We start from the raw sequence: 23,748 nt of genomic DNA, 5'->3' as shown, positions 1-23,748 counted from the left end.
TGAACTATAGTAATCCATTCAGTTGGGGGTCACCGGTGATCCCACGACATTCAACGCGTTAATCAAGAAGAAAATCATAATTAGACATCACATGTACACCTTTGTGTCCACGTGGGAAGCACATTCTTTCGCAGAAATGGCATCGAGTCGCTAGTAATATAAGCAAACAAAAGACTGCAACGTGTAAACTCCGAGTGCAATGGGTTAAGATAGCTGGTCTACTCCGACACACAGGGTGTTCACAACACCCAGTTTAATCGTGAACGATACGTACGTACACACACGTATACGTATTATCAACCTTCAGATGACCTTGCCGACGTGAACACTAGCACCGGTCCCGAGATGCACCGGCCGGCCCGATAATCGCGGTGCATTATCTTGTATATCAACTGTACATCGCGTATCGGATTATGATTAAACAGGAAGAGACGGAACGAGCTCGGCTCGCCGGCTATCCCCGTGACTAATAAAACGTGGCAACCGGATTAGCTCTCTCACTCGGGGTAATCGCGCCGTTATCCAATAATTTAACGGCGCGAAGCCAAGACCCGGAGAGACAATTGGCGTAGGAATGTCGTAACACAGGGTTTCAGGTGTTCCCCGGCGATTTCTTATTGGTATTAGTTTCTTGACACGGTGAGTAATCGACGGGAGCACGAGGAAAGTCTCGAGGCATGCGCGATGCATCACCCGGCCGTGAGGCCACAATCCACAATGCATCGCGCGCGAGCACACGATTAATGGTCCGAGAAGGAATTCGGTACTATCCCTGGCAGCTGGCAATAATGATGCCCCGAGGGATTTAGAGTGCCGGCAAACAATACCGGTAGACCGAGAACTCGCTCCTGAAATGTATCTTAATTCGACAGTGGGAATGGAAGATAGCGAGTCTTTCGATATGGGGTGGTGTTTCAACCCTCTGCGCTGGAGGACTACGCAGCAAAGGCTTTTAAACTTTGTCATTGTACGTTGTAGAATTTTGTCGTATTAAGTGGATTATTGTATATATCGCGAATGTAGGAATATAGATTTTTCTATTAATATTGGAATCTTCCATTGGTAAAGTTTGTAGCTCGATATGAATATGTCACGATCGACGATTGTAAATCTAATTAAATTCGAACAGATCGAACTAATATTAGTGTTTCATAATTAATAATACCTACAGTTTACAGCTTCGATATCGAGAAGAATATTAGCAAATTTCAAAAAATAAAGATATCTTAATAATCTCGAAGTTTCAATAGTTCCACTGGATATGTTTTAATAACTTAAAGTAACTCATTTTGTATATAGTGATATTTAACTCTTTGAGGATAGATGTTATAAACTGTCTCACCCTTTGCTTAGATTTTTGCATGGGATATATTTTCACCCTCCTCGAAAAATTGAAATTACTCATAGCCGTGCAGTTTAATATTTTATTTGAAGTTTTTCATCCAGTTGGCAATGCTGAACTAACGGTAAATGGGTAAATAAGTGAAAACAAACATTTGTACGAGTCGAAACGCATTAGTAAGTTGCCGAGACTGTTGTGATTAAGGTTGGCGGATTGCGTGGTGCAGCGAATTCCGTGCAGCTTGAGTTGTTTCCTTTTTTTTGCAATCCTGTGCCTCGAAGAGTTGAACGCGCATTCGTTTATGGGAGTCGCCATTTGTCGCGGATCAACGTTAGGGCAGCGTTTAAATAGAATTTCGCGGGGCGAGATTCCGTTCGCAGATTTATGAACCGCTTCGCCCGGGTTCCGGATATAATGCCTATCTGATCGATGATCGGATCACGCGGACCGGACAGGGCACGGCAGGATACACAAAATAGGCTGTCCGGTCGCATTACTTCTCGTAGGTGTGGTTTGCGCTTAACGCATTCCGCATTGCTGATCAGTTTCGGCGATCGCGAGCGCGACGACGACGTCGCCCCGTTCCCACCTCTCTTGACATCCGTTCTTGTGGGCTCGACAGCGGTGTTTCGTCCTAGCTTTCGGTTCTATCGCTGGTATCTTTGGAAAATTCTTCTTTTCACCCTTCACACTGTCCTGTGCTGTTCGATACATTATTCCGAACGCATGTCGATGTTTTTCAACTGTATTTTCTCTATTTTCAATAGAACTAGCACTTCGAAGCTGTAGATTTGGAATAGATCATTTTGACGCAGAATTATTGCATAGTATCGAGTACAGTTGAAATAGAAACAGAATTGAAGTAAAATTGGTTAAGGTTGAAATAGAGATTGAATTGAAATGAAGCTGTAATAGAAGTAGAATGGAAATAAATAGAAATAAGAATACAATGGAACTAAAGTTGAAATCAATATACAATTGCACTAAAGTTGAAATAGAAACAATCAAAGTAAACTTGAAGCAAAACAAAATGGCAAAAAGAGTTCATACAAAATCCAATGTGTACTACCAATACAAATCGCCAAAATACAGGCACGGAGTTCAATTAACCCTTAGCACTCCAGATGGTTTTGTAATCTATCAGTAACTGCAACTAATTTTTATAGTATCTCCAGTGAAAACGGAAAATGCTATAACGTTCCTTCAATCTTTAATTCTCCTTCTCAGTACAAAATTCAAACGTATGGAAAATCGAATAATTTTAGGGTAGTTTCCTTAAGATTCATTAAAATATTTAATGTTATAGCTGGTGCAATGTTGGAGCCTACAGAGTTCAAAGGGTTCAAACACCAAAGCTTGCTACTTCGAGCGGCGACAGTTGAAACAAACAAATTCGCACGGTTTCGATCAAAGTTTCCGCGCGTCCGAGAGCGTTCCCCCCGACAAAAGCGAGCAGGGACAAAGGGTAGAGGGACAAGGCAGGGCGACGGACAACTCGTTCGTTCGTTCGTTCGTTCGTTCGGGCCTCATGAATCTAAAATTACGAAGGCGTTTATTTGCCGGTTTTGCTCCTTTAGAGCGCATGCTTCCAAGGTCACCAGACGCAACGAAACGAGATTCCTCGTTACGTATGTGCGGCATGCACCGGCCGCGTACACGTATAGCGGTGTGCGAGAACGTTTTACGGGATCCGCTCTCCTCTCGCGGCGGCGGCGGCTCGCGCTCAACATTCTTTTTCCTCGTTCGCGTTTCTCCCTTTTTTTATTTGCCTCCCTTCCTCCCCGCCCCTCCAGTGCGCCCCTTTCTCCGCGTGCTCCCTTATCACGCCGCCAACCCGGCGAAATTTCTACTCGTGTTCGCCGCGGATGAATGGGCCCGACGCGCGCGCAGCTCTTCCCCACGCGAAATTATTTATTCATTCGTTTATTTGGCGTGGTCGCAGGTAATCTTCGGTTTTGATGATCTTGCGACATAAGCAGATATGTTGTGACTGATCTTTTTGTTTATATCGCGGTTGATTATGGAGGTAAGACTATGAGGGTACTGACTGTATACTTTATTAGGGAATATATTTTGGAAATTGGGGACTCCAGAATTGAGAATTTAGGTATGTGTATAATTCTATTAGTCAGAGTGGATACAAACTTCTACTAATGTTTATAAAATGTCTATTTAAATTTATCTCCCTCGACAATTCGTTTCCGTTTGAAATTCCTCATCGTTGTAATATATCCTAGTGTATTAAGTACTCTTTAAAGTCGCGCTATCCGCGATACTCCCACGCGAGAAATTTTGAATTTGAGACACCTGGGTGTCATTTATTTTCTTGAAACATATTAAATATTACTTTTCTATCATCAATCGTTAACCTGTGAATCAAACTTGTAGAATGAGCATCATTGTTTCTTTTCCTGATAGATTATCAAAGATCAGGTAATTGCATCGATCGCAGTTAAGGAATAAATCAGTTTGGTTTAATTGCCTTCGCGCGAACCGAGGTTCCGCGAAACGATCGCGCAGTTCCGTGTTCCGGTTTTTCCGTTTCCCATATCGAGTCAACGTGGCTCGCGCACGATTGAAAACGCCACGCGGCTTCCCGTAACCGCGCGAATGTATTTTCGTTCCGTCTGCGGACCCGAGTGTCCGCGCCGCGTTTGGACTGCGAGACTTTCCCGTGTCGGTCCGCCGTGACGACTTTTCTCTCTGGTGAAATCGGACGTCCGATTGACAAAAAAGGAGGCGAGCCGGCGCGGCGCGATGTAGGTGTGCTCCCCGAGAAACCGTGGCCGCTTACGAAGATCGCCGCTTGTAATTTCGTGTACCGAAGGTGTAACGTGGGCGGCGGCCATCTTGAATATTAAGTCGCTCGAAATAATTCATCGCCGATGTAGGCAGCTCGGACACGGAAATTCTAATCGTCAAGTGTTGCAAAACGCAACGCAAACGAAGTCCGCGTAAGTCGTCTCTACGTGATGTCACTTTTCGCGTTAAGATGATTCCACGAAGAGATTTTCGTTCGCCAAATTAGGCTAGAAATCATCGAGTTTTCTTCGATTCTTTGAGTCGCTCCTAATGAGAAAATGATATTTTACCACTGTAGCTCTGTACAACTGTATCAACGAACTCGTACACAGAGTAGTCCAAGGGATAATTCTCTATTCGACAGCAAACAAATAAAAAACTCTAGAAGACTAACAATAACAAGAAGAAAAGAATGTTCAACCCTTTGCGGACGAAGATTCTTGGAAATATACAAAACCTTCAGCAGGTGAAGCTAAATTATACATCAAGACTCTTGCTGTTCGACTAATTAAATCATTTGATTACAACTTAGTCTTCCCAACACGAACATTTCATCTCGCCGAAATGTCGACGTTCGTCCGTAAAGGGTTAAACCCTTTCTATTGAAATTGTCTAAAAGTTCCCTTCTTGGCAAGGAAACAACAGGTGACAAACATCATTCCCGATGTAACGAATACGGATAGGATTCTTCTGTCGATTCGACTCGCCTCGGTGTGTCCCACGCGATAGCAGCCTTTAAGACGTTCCCTCGACCGCTCGAGACGTTGCTCGGCGAACAGTCTCTTAGACAACGTTCGTGCGCACCGAGTCCTGCGGGCAGCTCTTTTTCCAGATGAAAATCACACGTCGCGCGCGTCGGAAGATTACACGTGTGCAATTTCTCCGGCGCCGAAGAAAGCGTCGCTTCGCGTCGCGTCGCGTCGCCGTGGTCGGGTGCATAATCAGCTAGCATCAATAAGCCGGACGGGACCAACGGGTCTCTCGCGTTCTTTCATTTGGTTACAATGTACGTACACGCGTACCGTGCTGTTACGGGACATCATTCCCGGCTCTCCGCTGTTGAACGCGAGACGCAATTTCTCCGCCCGGACTCCTTTTTCGCCTATCTCTTCCCCCGGAATTAACGCGTCTTTCCGGCCGCGTTCTGCATACAATGTCCGACGCGCCATTATCATCCCCTCTAATTACATGCTACGATCGTGCTTGATTTTTCGGTGATACACCGAATGATCATTGGAACGCTTCGTACACTTTGGCTATCGCGTAGGCAAGGTTTGAATGTAATCTTTGATCCTTGCAACTGGAATTTGAAACTTTGCCACGAAGTATGTAATGATTGCGATGTGCGCAACTCTTGGAACGTGAACTTGCATACATTTTTATGAACCACTTTGCTTACAATATCGCGGCAGACTCGTGACGAAAATTTCAAAGTGGATCTGAGGAATCTAAGTGTTATATATATGCTTTGAGTATAAGTTAAACATTGCTTTGATATTAGCAATCATTAACCTTTGAAGTAATAAGTCATAGAATAAGCATACAAATCTATTCCTGATAAATTGTTTAACGATAAAGCAACTGCATCGATCAGACAAGGAATAAATCATAGAGCAACGGGTTAATTGCAATTATATATGAGAATATCAAGATCCTTGTTTCGGAACACTGATGTCTGGAGCTTTTCTAGATCTGTGCTAGAAATCTGTGCTAGATGCATTGAATTTTCTTATTCAGCGTTTACATTTTCATCGTCGGTAGGTGTTCTATATTACAAACGATTTTATTTACATTTATGATTTTCTTACTTTCTCCATCCAACTGAAATGTTTCGCGTCAACCGGTGCTTCCCGGAGTATATACCGGCGTTTACGGGGTGACTTCGATGACTTAACGAGAGGATCAGACGTGTAGGACTCGACCAGTGGCAGCGCCAAGTGAATTATGCTTGGTCCACGCCCTCCCGAATCCCGTAACGTTGTAATCCGGTTTAATGCGGCGTCGTTTCGCTTTATTACACGGAGGAGCGGCCGCGTCGCGGTGGCGTGCTGCTCGATGCGACAGCCAAAACATTGTTGGCACAACGGAACATGACTAGCGATAAATCACGGTTCGCGCGCGTGGTGTCGGCCGACACTTCGGACTCGGATCTCACGATTTTTCTCGTGTTAACCCTTTTCGGTCGAACATTACAGTCTTCTAAAAGTTTCTTTCCATAAAACATTAACCCTTCGCGGACGAAGATTCTCTGAAATATACGAACACCTTCAGCAGATCAAGCTAAATTCTATATCAGTCGCTCAATTAACGGAATAAAAGGGAACTATGTGCTGATCCCTTGCTGTTCGAGTAACTAAATCATTTGTCTGCGACTTAGTCTTTCAGACATGAACATTTCATCTCGCCGGAATCGACATTCGCCCGCAAAGTGTTGAACTGTGTATCGAAATCTTAGATGCTAGAGAAGAAGAAAACACTATCGTTCTCTCGTTATTCGAATAATTCAATGGTTAACCATTGAATCTTAAATGTCAAAGCTTCGAGTCACCATAGCAGTGACATTCAAGTGCGAAGGGTTAATCCTCGGCAATCTAAGGGTACACTTTCGCATCGCAACTGATCGATAGGACACAGTTGGGTTGTCACTTTGTTTTTTCGGTAATTGTTGCATACGCTTGAGTACCACCGTATCGTACTTGCTCCGCCGTCATCGTTTAGGAGAACAAAGGGCTTAATGTTTCGCGGTATCGGTCGCGCCGGTAACCGAGACTCGCCGACTGCCACCTGCAAGGGATTAAGCTTCTTTCGAGTTCCCGGAACGCGGCTCGTGCTCCCGTCGCCCGCGAAATTGATAGCGCGACGTGCTCCACTCGACGAGAACTCGGATCGTTATACATAGAGTCACTTGCTTAGGGGTTGGACAAATTGATACGCACACAGTGGGCACTGAAATTTATTGGAAAGTTTACAAAATCGTTGGTACATCTTATGTGAACATCGAATCCGCAGCAAATTTTGAGAATCGAACCCTTCTATCTTCTAGCGAACGATCAGAAATATTTAAAATAGTGAAATGCGATCAGGAGTCTACAAAATTGTCGATCCATTTGATAGCAGCTAGGCATTTGCCTAGACCTATCAAAACGCAAAACTTCATCGTACTGCAAGAGTAGCTATCTAAAATCTTTCTCCATATTCACTTGCGCTGGAAATGAAATCCGAAATTTGGCGAAGTCTCCTGCGATGAATTTTGTTTTTACCTATTTCACACTGATATGTACACTTATTTCGTTTATTAATCAGTCTGTATAGAGTGACACATGTCGAAGCAATCTAATGGGCATGATGCAACAAGATTATCAATGCGTGAAAGACATCATTGAGAATTTTGTTATAGAAACGTCTCGACGTGCGTGGCAGGTCTTTCCAGCGCAAGTGGTTAAGCCATGTTTATTCTCACCCACTCGCGATAGTTCTCCGCTAGACACCCAGACGGAAACACAAACGCCTCGACGAACGAACGTCACGACATCCAACGAAACCGCGTCACTCCCAGTACCCACCGAATCAGAAGGCACCGGCTACATCATTTACATCTCCGACCACGCTCGTTTACACGGGGCATATTTTTTCCGTTCCCTGGCAGTTCACCGATCCCAGCACGCATTCAGAAAAAAGGGGTGCCTATCTTCCGCCTCTCGTTCCGTCCTCCCGTCGTCTCTCCGCGACGAGCCTCCTCAAAGAAGGCGAACAGAAAAAAGGAGGAACGGGACGCAAAAGAGGACAGTAAAAAATCGAATAAAGGAAGGGGCGAAGTCGCAAAAAAAGGTAGCGCGTTGGGACCGAGATCCAAAGGAAAAGGAGGCGACAGTGGAAAAGAGAGAAAGGCAGAGAGACGGTCCCCGATCCGATTGGATCGTGTGAACCGTCCACGATTCTCTTCCTCCGCTGTCCTTTTTCTCACCGATGTCCCCAGTCTTTTTCACCTTTCTCCCCCCTCTCCTCCCCCCCTTTTTTTCTCCCTCGTCCCTCTGCTCGCATTGCCATGCTCGCGGCATTTTCTGGCGCTCGGCACCTTCGCCTCGGAATCGCGCGACCGGCGAATCCGGTGATTCCCAAGCGACGCGACGGTCCCCTTCTATCTACGTCCCCTCCCCCGATCGACGGTTCCCCGCATACCGGAGGAACACGTGTCGCCGGACAAAATCTTTTTGTCGTGATTCCGCATCCCGCTCCCCTCAGCCTATCTTGACGTAACTTCTTGTGTTCCCTTGGTCGCTTGCACTCGATTACTGTATCTAGGACTAAAGACGCTTGCGAGTGAAGTCTGGTAGATGTCCTTTAGATGGCAACTGTAGCGACTGCGAGGATGTACGGTTTCGGCAACTGTTTACGACCAGCGTATTTGCGTATCTATGTAAACTGATTAAATGTTTCTTGATAACGCTTAACTCCAGTAATCCATCATCCCTTTTCTCTTCGAAGCTTATTAACTAATAGGCAACTAAAACCGCATTGTCTCTATATAAAAAAAGCTAAAACGTCATAAGTATTCCTTACAATTCGACTTTAATTTCTTGAACTCGAGGGTACCGGAGCAGCGTCATTTAAAACTCGTCGTTACAAACTGTTCAATTTTCTAATTTAATATATTTATATCTATAATCGATAAAATACAGTAAAATACATCTACGACTTTTCTGTTGATGCGCGTATCGTTTGCTTATATATTAATATACTTCTATTGAAATTGCTTCGAGTTGCTGGTAATGTCAGTGAGAACTGATTTGCGAACAGACCACGTCTCCATCGACTGCTCACAGTTGTTCGTCTTCTAACCCCAAATCATCCAAAGAATCCCCGATTTCGTCACAATTCCCGATCCCGATCCATCTCGACGGTGACGTTCCTACGGGGTTGCACGGAAACCGTACGTGCCCGGCGCGGCGTTTAAGCCGCGCGGCCACGAGCCAAGGTGAAAACGCGGCCCGGCATGCGAACCAGTCGAAAGTTCTCCCACCCCTTGCACCCGGACACTCCGCGGCGGACGCGTTACGTGAGCGGAATACGGCGCGTCGCGGGGATGATTTACAGAGATGAGGATCCCGTTCGACGGAGGAGAGCGTCGCTTCGTCGCGGGCTTCTCCAATCGTCTTCGTCTTCGTCGTCGAAGTTGGCGCCTGCCAAGCCGAGCGGCCAGTCGACCGGTCGCCTAGCCTTCCTAGTTCCCACGTGCTCCTTAAGTCCGGTTCTCACGGGGCCCGCCGCGACGCGGCGGCCGCTGGAATCTGGAGGAGGATCTGTCACTTGCGATTGCGCCGATTACGATTTACCGATGTTCCCGATCGTTAATCCGTTGTATTAGCCGGCGCGAGGGCTCTCTCCGGTTCAAAGGGGATCAACTCTCCGTCTCCCCCTCGGTTCCTTTTATATCCCCGCCCGCGGAGAACCGGTTGCCACCGTTTCGTTCGCGAAGATCCCGTGATTTATGGCCGATACCTTTTCAGCCGGGACACGCACACCAGAAAGGAAACGAAGGGGGAAAAAAAGAGCGAACAGAAGAAGGGGACGGAAGGGAACGAAGAGGGGAATACCGTCGACTTTAAAGATCGGATTTTCTCCGAGCGATTTCTAGCGATTTTTGAAAGCTCGATGGGATTGCAGATCATTCTCGGCCGATGTTCACGGAGACTGAACCTTCGATTGTTTTCCGGTCGGTTTTATTTTTCATTGGGTTTTGTAATCGTGCTCGTTGTTTACTCTTTGATAGAGTTTAGAGTTTAGACCGTGCGAAGTGCGAGCTAAACGAAAGCTAAAAATCGCCTGTTTGTGGGTGAGTCCACTGGCAAGGTTAACCGCGATAGCGCGTGCGTTGAAAATATTACATTGTTGCAATATATCTTTAGCGTTATTTTCATTTTCGCATATATTTAGATTATCAAACCGAGAATCGTTTGTGCGAGTTGTTCTGTTTACCAGTTTCCTTGGCAGACACGAAATTAACCCCTTACCTTCAAATATTCATCATTCCCCGATGAAATGTCGCTGGCATTCTTTACAATTAACGCATAGAAAATCACGTATTTCTGAATTAAACACAATTATATTTTGATATTTCGTGTATTAACGGATTACAAAAATTTGATGTGCAGTATCAAACTTCTGAATCTTTCCACGTCAAACCAAACGATGACTGGACATTTGCCTTACCGGTGCAAAGGGTTAAAGGCAAGGTTTCAATTACGGAAGCGTTGAAACCGAGCGATTTTTCGCCGCTGAAACGTACACGTGGCAAAGTAATACGACTCGAGTCGGAAGCTTGAATCGGCACCGATCAACCGCCACGCCAGTTTATCTATCATCTGCGACGAGATCGCCAGAACACCGTGAGCTCGCGTTAGGAACAGGCTTCCTCGGAACCTTGAGGCGCGGCGGTGCGCTTTTCTCGGGGAATTCCGCGTAACTCGGTTGCACCGTGACCGAGAACCGTTCACGGATCGCCTGGAATTCGTTCGCGTGATTCTTTCGCGCGAAAAGCAGCTGACGTCGATCGGCAGTATCGGATGATCGGACGGCAACCATCTTCTTCTAGAAAATAGAGGACGATTTGGCATCGGAGTTGGACATTCCTCGACAAGCCTTCGTTTCCAACTGTTTGCCGTGCGATAAAGATTTTAACGGTAAGGTTTATCGATAATAACGATAACATTTCGTTCATTCGAGAAATTTGAGACGCGAGGAGGAGGTTCGTTAGTGGTTCATTTCAGGTCGATAAATCGGTTCCAGGGAAGCCTCGCGTGCCGTCGTTCCGGAAACCGTTTTGCTCGCGATTAAAATATTCCGGCTATCAAGCCCGAGCATTTTATTTAACTATTCCAAGGCCGCGTAACGAGCCTTCCTCGATAAAAAGCTAATAAAACGATCGTCCGATCGTTTCTGACGATGATAATGTCTTCTTAATATCCAACGGACGCTCCAGTTCGCGTCCACGGACGTTCTTAGGAGAGGATCGGAATGTATTATTCATCGTTGACCGCTTACCGACATGCTCGTCCTCACGCGCGCTCGCGAGGAAAACTACCCATTCGAATCGTTCGACGAGTTCCCGCGATCTCGATTCGGCGTAATTTTCCCTGACGCCTTTCGTGGACTCATTCTTCACTTCTGCCGGGGAAAAACGTTGGAACAACGATTGATACAGCGTAGAACACACCTCGTGATGTCCCTAGCAACTTCTCCCTAGACATATGACTACTTTTAAAAATATTTTTGAAGTCTCTCAGTTTGATGTCAGATTTATTTTTAGGATATACGAGTTTCTTTGAATCGTTATTAACGAAAATAGATAGAAATCACGAATTAATGACGAGCGTCACGTTCTTTTATTGAACCTAACGCGAACGTACGATCCTAACTTACTCCGCTCATCTCATTCGACTAATTTAAAATTAAAACCTAATTAAACTCGCTCTAAGCGAAACTTAAAACGAATCGAAGAACTTTCGAAAATATTTTTGCGAGTCAGTTTCAGGGACCAATAAAATCGCCGAGGTATCGTCTTTTTCATGTAATTATCATTCGAGTTCATATTCGTCGCGTTAACCCAGTATCATTCCGATGCGCAGCGATATTACCTACTGGCGTCCGACATCGCGGAACTGGAACAATTATGCGTGACCGCATCGTTTTTCCCGGTGCCGACTAGACGGCTAATTAATCGTCATTCGTTTAAGTGTCCACCGACGGCCGGTGATCCACGTAATTCCGCGGGTTCTTCTGGCCGCCGGAGGAGGGATTCGTTTCTTCTGCGGCGTCCGCGATTCCTCGGGGAATCTTCCTTGATTGAATTATTATCGAGGTGTTCGGTCGCGCAATGTTCTTCCTTAGCCTCTAGCAGTTTCGTTTTTCACCGTTTTATTCCCAGGGCGAGATCCTCTCGACGGAGCACTGACGTAGATAAAAAACAACATCGAGACGAATAAAAAGAACGCTCGAGTTCGATTAGTTTACGATAAAAAATATGAATCGACGACAACGGTGTTGCAAACGTTTAAAGAAATGTAACCACGAAGCTACAGAAATTTCGAAAATTACGTAATCCACTCAATTTGTCGAAACGATGGATCATCATGGAGCTTTCGCCGTTTCTGCTATTTATTCTTTTATTCCTCGCTGCAGCGTTATCTACGCGACATCGATGTAACATGATACAACGGCGGAAAGTCGTTTTATAACGAAAAAATCGTTGGTGCGCGTTGAGCCTAAAATTCGAGGACGGCGACCGCGGTGCGCGATCGGTTGGTTTTCTTGGCTCGGGAATTGACACGTGCCACCGGTGGTCCTGGCTTGACAGTAGCACGAACGACCGGCTCGCCGACAGCGGATCAACAGTTGCACGGTTTTCGTTTAAGCCGGCCCTCCCCCTACCCCCGCAGCCCTGGCGTTCTTCCAGCGCTATTAACTCAATACAATGTCTGGGGAAGAAGCGAACTTTTCCTACGTAAGCACGACGATCGAGCAGTAAGTACTTCCTCAACGCTAGGCTTGCATGCATTTATTGTACAGAACGTTTCAAAAATATGCCACGACCGTTGGGGGGTCATCTGGTTAAGCAGTGCCCTTCTCAGGACACTCTTTTCGATTAATCCTTCGCACTCGGAAGTTTCTTTCTAGAAATACTTAACGCTTCTTGACGAGGCGAAGACGATTTTCTTTGAGACTAACTCGAATAGAAATCACCAGTATATTGAGTAACAAAGCTAATTTATTCCAATGTTTTACTTATCGAGGCATTACACAAAGAACAGTAAATATTAGATTCTACAGTTTTACCGTGTCAAATCAGGTGATGACTGAGAGTCACCTCCCGAGTGGCAAGGGTTAAAAGGAGAGTAATATTCAAACGAAATTTCCATTTTATTATTTTGCACTCAAACGATGTCCTACATTATTCTATTGCTGCTGCAAAACTCGATGTAGGTTCATTCAGATCTTGGAAATCGAAGGTTTCAAAATACGCAGGATACTATGCGGAATTATAATACAGATGTATTACAAATTGAATTTCATAAACCTAGTGTTAACATCCTGAAACTCGTTCATTTAGCACAGTCGTTAATATTCAGGTAACTTATAAAAATCGTTGGAAGGGTGTAGAATATAAAATGAATTCACACAGCCTCTTCGAAGCGTGCAACAATCGTTTTAAGAGATTCCAGGAGTAAAAGATGCAGTGGGATGTTCCGAGCTTTCGAGCGCAGTGCTTCTCGACTGCACTGGAGGCAAAGAAAAAGGAATCGTCGCGTTATTCCTCAGATGTCCAACGGTCTCGGGCGAAACTGTCGAAATTGAGTTTCGGCCGGCCGGTATCGTGCAAAAATATCCTCCCCACTGTTGGGAAGTCGTCGGCTGGATCATCGCATACCGATCTTCCGCTCAGCCGTGCATATAGGTTGCGAGGCGTAGGTATGCTTATCAGTACGAAACGACGACGGTGGGATCGGCCGAAAGGCTTGGCCAATACAAATGCATCGCATTACGCGTGCACTGACTTGAGCCGCGGCGGCCGCAAGGTCGGCATTTCTGACGCGCGCATGACATCACGTAGGCGTGCACGATGGAATATATCTCGTCCGCGCGTATGAACACAACGTGTCCGACGCGGCCTCGTCTGCTGGACGAGTCTCCCGCGACCGATTTCCAGGGTGTCGCGGTTCTACCCTTTTTCTGCGTAAGAAACACGTTCCGCCATTTTTACGGGCGTTCTTGGATAAGTTGATATTGAGTAACTAAAGAAATTGACGTTATCTTCGGTAGATGTCGAGTAAGGAAACTTGTTTCGAAACGGAACGCACGAACTGCCTCGTTGAGGCTAGACGGTAGATTGCGAAGATGATTATGTTAATGAATAAAACACTGTTATAATAATCTTGACATCCAATCGATGTTTAGAGCATTGGCTCTAGTGTCGTCTATATCATCGAAAGATCTTTCTTGCATTATTTTACCGTGCATACGTTAATCAGGAGTCAGATCCAGTGAATAAAGTTGCAACACAGTTATCTATTAGATAAAAGCTTCCTCGCAAGACAATGCACCGCAAAACTGTTCCGAAGGATGGATCAGATCATGCATAGCAAAAGGAGTATTTCAAAGGCAATGAAACTGAGCAATGACGAATGTAACCTTTCACGATCAGTTTGCGAATTCCATCATCAGACCTGAGGCGTACATACAACTCAGTTAATAACCTGACAGTCCAGCTCACCGAGAACGCGACCGATCACAACCGACCGCGACGTATGCTAAAACCGTATGGTAGACGCGATCGTTCGCGTTAACGAGTGATAACGATCTCGCCGGCTCGCGGGGGAATTAAGGCTTACGCCGCGCTTGAACCCGTGTTTCATCCTCATTTGTTTCCATCAGTTTCATGGAACAACCGATGCCCCGCCGGTCATCGCCGCGCGCACGCGCGCGCTCGGATTGTTTCGCGTTAAGCGATTGTCGCTCTTGGTATTTTTACTGACCGACCTCACACGGCAATTCCCTGTTGCTGGTGCAGCCGCGTTGATGGATGCTGCGCGACCGACACCGACGTCCGTCGTCGCTCGCTACCCTCGCGCGCAGACCGATATCCGCGCTTCTTTCCGAATTTTTCTGAGAAGACATGGAGGGTTTCGTTTGAGTTCGATTGAATTGATTCCATTGCTGGATCCTCTAAATTCATCTGCGAGAGAAGATCGTCGCTTGGACTTCTTCGGTCCTTGAGTCTACCGGAACCACCATTGAGCTACTTGTTCCCCAAGTTTCGAACACCTATGTAGATCGCTCTTCTACTTCCCATCGCTTACTAGCTAATTACTACCAATCAGCAATAAAACGATCTACCGCAGCGTTTCTGTGGTACATCTACCACTAATGGTACAAGTTATTTTTGGTGGTGCAATTTTTATACAAAATATTTCGAACCTTTTTGTTGAAAAATGTTACTTGTTAGTTGAAACTAACTTGAACCTAACTTACGTTTGAAATTACTGGAGATAAAGAATCCTTCTCATTAATTCTCACCAATATCTCCTCAATATACTATAATACAAAAGTTTCATTTACGAATGTAAATAATATAAATGTAAAACACTTTGTTCTTTGATTATAAACACTCCCTTTAGTATCGATTTCTCATCAGAAAAAGTTTTTTCATTCGAAATGCAACCCTTACGCGAGGTCTCCGTTCGTGTCTGCCTAATTGAACGCGTTGAATGGCTAGATCAAAGTCCTTAACCTTTTGCCCTACAATATCGTGTCAGACACGTGGCGAAGATTTCAAACAAGCACAAACATTACTCAATTCTTTTCAATCCAAATGAAATACTCTTGTTATCACTTGTTATACTTCAGAACAAACATAGACATAGAATACGCCCAAAATGTTTCTCTTTTCCCAATAAATCATTAACTCTTTGCTAACTGAGAGTCACCTCTCGATTTGATACAGCAAAACTATGAAGTAGAATATTTAGTATTCGGAATTAAACTTTGTATTTCTATGTGAAATATTTAACTAAAATAGCTTTGTTGCTTAATTTATCTACGAATTATCGTTAAATTAGTTTCAAACAATGTCGCCTGTATCTCGTCGAAAAATGTTGAATATTTCCAGTGAGAAGCTTTCGAGTGCGAAGGGTTAATAACAAAGTAGTTATACCGATCATTCTGAAATAAATCATAGGGCGAGGGGTTAAGTTATCCACCATAACAATGATCAATTCCTTCATTTTACACATTTCCCGAACTTACAAAATATTGCCAACGAAAGTTCTCCGGCTTAACCACCGGCCGGTTAAGTCTGAAGCGGCGTGCGTGCATCTCGCGGCGACGCGGGCAGCATATGGAGGGTCCCGCGGAGTGCAGGGACCGCAAGCCTGATGGGTTAACAGTGACTTTAAAGCACGATGACTGACGAGGCCGGTTCGCGTCCCGGCGGAGAAGAAATTACGAGGAATCCCGGGTCGGCGGCGCGCGTCCCGCTTCGCGCATCTGGGAGGCCAGCCGCTGACTTCTCTATTTCCCGCCGCGCGACATCCCTTTGAGGCCTCCGCGTCGCGTGAATGACCGAATCCAGCCGCGGCCACAATTTTTCTCGCTCGTCCCCGGCTGACACGCGATTTAATGGGACAATTGAATCAGGATCCCAGGCCGTCTTTTATGACGCGTCCCCTTAAATTAGAATTCCTCGCGCGATTGCGCCGCGTGGATTGCGACAACCCGCGGTTGCCGCTTTCGACTCGCCCTTAACACGTCGAATGCCGCGCGATTCCACACAGCGAAATACACGAAATGGAGAAAATACGATGTTAACGCTTTGCGTATCGGTTAATCTTCGGAAAACTGAATTGCGACTGGCAATTTTCAGTGAGATCAATTCACATCATTATACACAGAAAAACTCAGATATATTGTTATGTAATATATTTCGAATAGATAATCGAATCAAATTGGATATTTCTTGAAATGCTCTGGTAATTAGCAAAGTTCCATAGCTAAGTGTCTTTATTGAAAACGAGATTTCTCGTTACCGGTACGCAATGTGTTAGATCATTTGATTGAATTGCATTGTTATTACTGCACATTCGTTAAACTGAATGTCGCATTAGATAGTAGTATTTATAACATAGAAACGTTTGCGAATAATCATCGGTTAATAGAATGAATTGTAGTCATTCTATCTGGTTGGGGTCACCGGTGACCCCCACTGCATTCAACGTGTTAACCGTGCGATTTCCTTCGTGATCGCGCTCGACGTTTGTTCAGTTTGTTGTTGACGATTCGCGAGAAGGAAATTTCCAGTTGTTACGAAGATAACGTTGATAATAGGGATATCGATCTTCGATCGATCAAGATGAAAATTATGGTAGAGATCTTCACTGCGAGTCACTAAGCTGACGAATAGTTTCGTAATAGTCAACTTCCACGTTGAATTTTCGGAAATTTCAATTCTTGTGTCACTCACCCAGATTTTTCTATTTGCAATGAAAATTGTACATGTATAGATAGATTCCTTATCACTAGAACTACCGAGCACTTAAACTGATTTTTCAACATTTCTTCATGAAAGCTACAAACGTGGATTTATTAAGATATCGATTGGCTAGCATTTCAGTTCAGGTACTAAATCAACTTCATTAACCATTTTTCAAAGAAGAATTTTTTAACTTTGCAGTAACTGTAAAAGAAACTGTTAGCTGTCATCTCGACCCACCTGATAGTTCTTGTGTTAATTCGTCTCTTCGTATTCTCAACTTCATCGAACTTCACTCGAACTTTTCACAGTTTGAATAAAAAATGCATCCGTTCGTCGGTTCCATCCCGTGCTTCTCCGATTCTCGTTGTCGCGAGGCATTATTCGAAAGAACTCCGCGAACGTTCAGTTTTCTTGCGCAAATCGTTTCACCGGCGTTCGAGCCAGTCTCGAAGAATATTCTTTTTCTAACGAGACCGTTCATTTCCTGCCGAGGAAACGGCTCGCGAGTTAGAACACGAGGCCACGGTCGATCAGGGCCCGTTTCACGGTGAATTTTCGGCGTTCACGGTAGGGTAATTTCCGAGTCACGAAACCAGGTGGCGGGCTCGCAAGAAATTACGAAGAATCCCGATCGCGCCATTCGATTTGTACATCTGGCCGCCTCCGGCGAGCTCGTTTTGCTCCTCGCCGAGCTATTTATTCCTTCCGCCGTCCGGTCAACTTTTTCTTCGTAGTCCTTGCTGCCTCTCCTTCTCTTTCCCTCTTTCCGCCTCTCTCGCGGAGCTCACTCGTTAATTGAATCGCTCAATTTCAAGCGCGGCTGACCACCGTTTACCGTCGTACTTTCAGAATATTATTGATGATTTACAGTCCGATCGGGCCCCCGATTAATTTAACGCGAGCTGTCATCGGTATACCATTCTATCCTTCGCCTTTTTTGCCCGCGGACGTTGGGAATAAAGTTGTTTTCCTCGCGCGCCGGCTCGCGCGTCGGATCCGATCCACGGAATTCGAATCGGATTTATTTCGAAGATACTTCAGCGCGTGCAGTTCTCTCCGAATCGATCGGTGCCGTCGTGTAGAGGATATTGCGGCGTATATCTTCTTTTTTAACGACCACGTCTCGATTTTATCTATTATTCTCCGCACGAGGTGGTCGTTTCATTTTGAATTCAACGGGTTTTCGCGCCCTTTCGTTTCTCGAAAGTGAGGTGGAGTCACGAAGCGTACATTTTGCAATTTTCCTGGTCGGTCTCAACTCACAGTCGTCGATCAATGGGAATCTTAAGATTAGGTAATTCGTAGATTAATAAAAACCGACCGAACGCGCAATTAAATCGGCTATTGCGTTCGAATCTGCGTCGGGAATACGTAACCGCCACATTTCGGCCAACTCTGTTTCGAGGCGTCCACGCCCATCAACGACCGTTCCTTTTCATTTGCGATAAATAATTCATACAAGCGTTCCCGGAATCGTAAACGAAGTACGGGACGCGACGAAAGGTTTTTAACAGTCGGCGGTACTTAACAATTCGAACGCGCGAAACGGCGTGCTAACGACTTAATAGTACCGGAAGAATTACTGTCCGCCAACGTACGGATCGCCCGAAACAGTGGGTTAACAGACGCCCGTGTAATAAATTGTCCTGTGGGCCGGCGGGGGGGAATCGCGTTTAATTCTAGAATCTTGGTAGGAATATAGGATACGTTGCGCGTAATAATGTCGCATCTCTATTTCAGCGTAGCGCGCTGAAACCCGAGACAAAACAGAAAACGAGATACGAGGAAAGAGTCCGCGAACAAATGTAAACATGAAAATAGTCGAACTCCGGTGTGCAAAAGGTGAGGCTCGCCGGGGATGTTCGTGGTTAGTAAATTCGGTTGATTCAAAGGAAACGGTCCTGAATATTTGGCAGAGTCGTTGGACAAGAACTTGCTTCTGGAAATATTTGTTGTTAACATACATCCATTAGAATAATATTAACCCTTTGCACTCGAGAGGCGACTCGAAGCAGCCATTCAGTTGAATACATAAAAATTGTAAAATTCGATATTCGATATCAAGATTCGAATATTACTATTTCTATTCGATACAATTAACCATTCGATCAATCCATTGGAAGACGATAAATATACAAAGGGTTAAATCGAACGAACACTTTCAAAGCAAGATCTTTCGTCCCTAAACGGTCCAATCTAAAGAAGTTCCAATTGTAGGATATAAAAACTGGCGGACCGCAAAGGTTGAAGGTTTAAGGCATTCCGAACGGCGAAGTTAGCCGGTTTGATCGCCTCACACTTGACACTGGTAGCGAGCTCGGCGTTATGTTCGGAAAATATTCGCGAGATCTCGCGGCGACGGTGAAACACGATCGCGTCGCGATTACCATGCGAAACAGAGCCGGGCCGAACAAAGTTGTACAAGCCGGCGCGCGATAAATCGTGAAACGCGTGCGTACCGGGCCGCTTTGAAACGCGCGGCCGGCGAGCGAGTGTGCGAGCGTGCGAGCGCTAGCCCGTTCGTTCGCGATAAATTCGCGAAACGGAAAAAGAAAGGAGAAGAGACGAAGTAAATAAATAAACAAAAAGATACGGAGCCCGAGCGCCGCATTCCCCAAAGCTTATCACCGGTTATCATCGTCTCGGTTCGTTCGCGCGGAAATAGTTTCGCGATGTGGCACGCGGCATTCCGCAGTCGTCAGGGTAGAGAGAAAGAGAGAGAGAGCACGGATTCCGAGGGCACAGATATATGAACAGCCGTCCATAAGTATTATATTTGTTTGTATCGTAAATCCGAGGGCGGTTTTTATTCATCGAGATAAATATTTTCCCACTACGTCGCCGTGCGAGTGTTTCCGTAACGAACGACTGTGGATCGGTGATATACAATCTAATGAATCGGAAAGAACACTTGCGAAACGGAGTAGGCGTCTCTGCCATTTCGTTTTTTAGGATCGTTGACTGTGAATTGATGGTATGATTTAAGAGGGACGAATACCAAAAGTTACAGGCAATGAATTAGAAAAGTAACATATGAAACGGATACTTGTTTACGATGCCATTGTGTTCTAGAGAAGCGTTATATACAGGGTGGCCGCGGAGTAACGATGAAATGATAATCCACACGAAAAGGTGAATAGGAAATTTTAGAGCATCGATTTCGAGGTTTCTTAATCGTTCTTTAATTCATCCTTGTACATCCCTCAATTGCCATAAATTGAAATGGAGACGTAGAAGGTATAGCAAAACTGCAGCCAACTGAAGCCGATCGAATTTTTCGAAATGCAAAGGAATGAATCGATCGTAAATGAAACAGGTCCACGTTGAAGCGTATCCAGGTTGCTCGTTCCCTCGATTTCCCTTCAAAAAATGGACTTGCACTTTCAAAATAAACGGTCCAATATGAAAGGTGCGTATATACATAGCCACGCACGCGCGAATGGTGGGGGCAGTGCAGTGGCCCGTGCCGCCTGAAATACACGGACAACCGATTCTCTGGCACTCGACTCCATTCTGAGTGTGCCAGCACACCCGAACTCCATCCCCCCGCCTCGCCCCTCTTCGAGCCATCCTCGAGAAGAGCGTCCGCGCGCGCGATTCTCCGCCACCCCGTTAGGTTTCAGGCGGTGTGCTCTTCAAACGCGCGTCTCCTTCGTTTCCCCACGCACACCTCCGCCCCCTGCCTACCCCTTTCGCTGGATATCGTCGAGAGATCCTCTTCACACGACGCGCGACGCGGCTGTACACGGCGACTGTTCGAGGGATGGGGATCGAGAGAGGTCTCTGTAATAAATTCAGCGGGGATTGGAAACGAGTTTTAAAGTTTAATTGAGACAAACATTCGTTTCGAGTTAGAGGGAACTCGTATGAAGGCGTTAGGAGGTTGTGAGAAGGGTCGAGTGAACAGTATCGCGACTCGTTAGATCTTGAAACTGAATTATCGTCGCGGAAATGCGAAAACGGAGAATTATTTCTGGGCCTGGAGGCGTTGGAATGAAAAATCAATTTTGAGGGAAATATCGGAATGGATAATTAAGTGAAATGGAAAATTAAGTTTGGAGTCGGAACTGCCGAGATGAAAAATCAATTTGGCTGATAGAAGCATCGAAATGGAAAATCGAAGTTTGAGGGCGGAAATATCGGAATGGAACGTTAATTTAGGGATTGGAAATGTTCAAATAAAAAATTCATTTTGTGGATAGAGGTGTCGGGATAGAAAACCAATCAGGTTTCCCAATTTTCGCGGTGGCTCGCGGAAAGTCGATCGCTATCAGAAAAACTCGGCGACCGGGACGCGGGTGCGGGAAGTGGTGTTGACGGGCGGGCGCTTAAAAAATATATTTTATACGATACAGCTTGGAAGAGTTTACGTTTTCTAAAAATATCGCGTGCACGGCCGCGCGATGGTACCTCGGTACCGAAAAGCTGAGAGATACACCGGCGAGGGGGGTGGAAGGGGATCGAAAGAACGCGTTTGTCAGGTTTTTAAAAGGGCCCGCGCCGACTCCTCCGTTATTAACAAACCAATGTTTTCGCACCTTGCCAATAAACTTGCCTACCCCCGGAACTTTATAACGTCCGCTTCGTAACGCGTGTGCGCACAACCGCGCGCCGGTGTTTCCTCCCTTTGTATCTTTTTCCGACGCAGCCTTCCACCTCTCGCCCCGCGCCGCTCTTTCTCCCTTTCGAATTCCGGTTCCCGCGCGAAAAGAAACGAGGAATTCCGTGACGAAAAATTAGCGCATCCCGAGTGTCGTCGCTGTTCGATTTGAAACTATTAACTTTTCTAAACAATCATTATTTCTATTCAAATTTTGACGAATAAAAGATTTATCAGACTTTCAACTTCGAAATCGTTTCCTTTGCGTGTTAAGTTCATCGCCGTGTCGCTTGTACGTTATTATACGCAACGATGTTCGTATATGCCAGGGATCATTGTTTCGAAACTGATTTACTGGTCTTCGACACTTGTTCTCCCGTGGAAACTCCGCATAAGTGAAGCTCGTGGGTTATTACCTGAATTTCAATATCTAAATATCTTATTTCCAACTTGATTTACCTTCCAATAAACTTCGCGAAGGATATTCATCTCTTCTTAGTTTGCTTCGATACTCGTTCTCGTGTGGAGACTCGGCATAACGATAGCGCGGGAAATTCAAATTCAGCGAACAGTCGAATCGCGTCACGCGAAGAAGACGACCGGCCTACGGAGGAAACGCGCCGCGCGAAGGTGAACGATCAGATCGCCGCGATTTGTATCGATTTATTCAATCTCCGACGCCGTTACGCGAACGGGGCGGCCGCGCGCAAACGAGATCAGTAATTGCCCGCGTAACGTGCAATTATGCAACATGCGGGCCCGGACGATCGGCGTGGAATCGAGCGTATTTACAAGACCGATAATGACAGGCATTAATTTTTTTGCAGGAATCGGCAACGGACCGGGTAAAGACCATTAATAATAGTCGTCGACGGTGGAAAAGTAATAATTTTAGGTCTGCCGGGACCCGCGACGAAGGATAGGGACGCCGGTAACTGCGCGCGCCCGACGGGGAAAGTAATAAAATGATTACCGCCGATGGCTGCGCGGCGTATCGTGATCCACGGTGATTCCGCGGTCGGATTATCCACCGTGGAAGTCGGTAAATATCGTGTTAACGAACGTTTTGAAGTTCAAACGACGAAAAAAATGGCGGATGCTTCGCATTATCGTGTTGCTTTTCGTTCACTTTGTAGTTTCGATCGTAGTTCGAACCTCGATCATCCCGTTTGCCTCTTGTACAGGGTGGTCCAACGGGGATGGATGCGAATCTACATAGCAAAACGAATCGGAAGTGTGCAATGCATTTTTCTCATTCGCATTACTGTTTTCGTGTAAATCGGAAACGATCGGTTCCCGAACACGATGGCAGCTGGCGAAACTTAGATTGAATACAGCTGATGCAAGTGTTACTATGTATGCCTGAAAGTAAGTGAGAATCGCGGAATGACGTTTTTTCCTTCGAAGCCTCGTTTCCATGTGTGTTTTTCACGTTTCCCGGTACTATGACCTGCCACCTTAGTAAAGCGGTACTCCGATTAATGTTTAAGATACGTTCTTAGAAGGCAAAGCGTTAAATGAGGTCATCTTGGCGCGTGCTGGAGGAGAATAAGGATACGCGTGACTAAAAATAGACTAAAGGAAGCAGAAAAAATAGAGAACGAAGGAGGCAGGAATAAGTAGAGAATAGGATATGAGAATAAAAAAGGAGATGAATAATTAATTAAAAATTCAATGAAATGTTAGATAAGGTATCAACGCTAGACGCATAAGGATAAAATAACTCCGTCCTTTAACTTATGCAAGATATTCCTTTATATAGGCTGCAAATGGTATCGTCGATGTTTCGTCAGAAAATGATGAACGTTTATAATGAGGTGACTCACACTTGATTCGATATAACAGCATTATAAGATCTTATATATAATATCACATTTCGTATAATGCATCGACACGTAAAATATTGAAACAGAATATCTTTCTCATCAATTTATCTATGTTCTCTCATTAATTTCAAAGAATGTCATCTATGTTTCATCG

At 45.3% G+C, this 23,748-nt stretch overlaps 1 protein-coding gene across 4 annotated transcripts in view; it reads left to right on the top strand.

Annotated features, from left to right (window-relative positions):
- sog (chordin short gastrulation) overlaps nucleotides 1-23,748 on the top strand; it is a 133,921-nt gene that overhangs the window by 26,368 nt on the left and 83,805 nt on the right. The window contains exon 1 of one of the 4 annotated variants that reach the window (XM_076368920.1): nucleotides 10,710-10,824. The exons of the other annotated variants lie outside the window; for them this stretch is intronic. The gene's annotated coding sequence lies outside the window, so the exon portion shown is untranslated. Of the gene's footprint in view, nucleotides 1-10,709; nucleotides 10,825-23,748 lie in introns of those variants that run through there. 4 annotated transcript variants of the gene reach the window in all.

The sequence above is a fragment of the Nomia melanderi genome, chromosome 7 (genome assembly GCF_051020985.1).
Source record: "Nomia melanderi isolate GNS246 chromosome 7, iyNomMela1, whole genome shotgun sequence".
Classification (NCBI taxonomy): Eukaryota; Metazoa; Arthropoda; class Insecta; order Hymenoptera; family Halictidae; genus Nomia; species Nomia melanderi.
The sequence above is the reverse complement of the archived record's forward strand: the minus strand, read 5'-3'. Positions and strand labels throughout refer to the sequence as shown.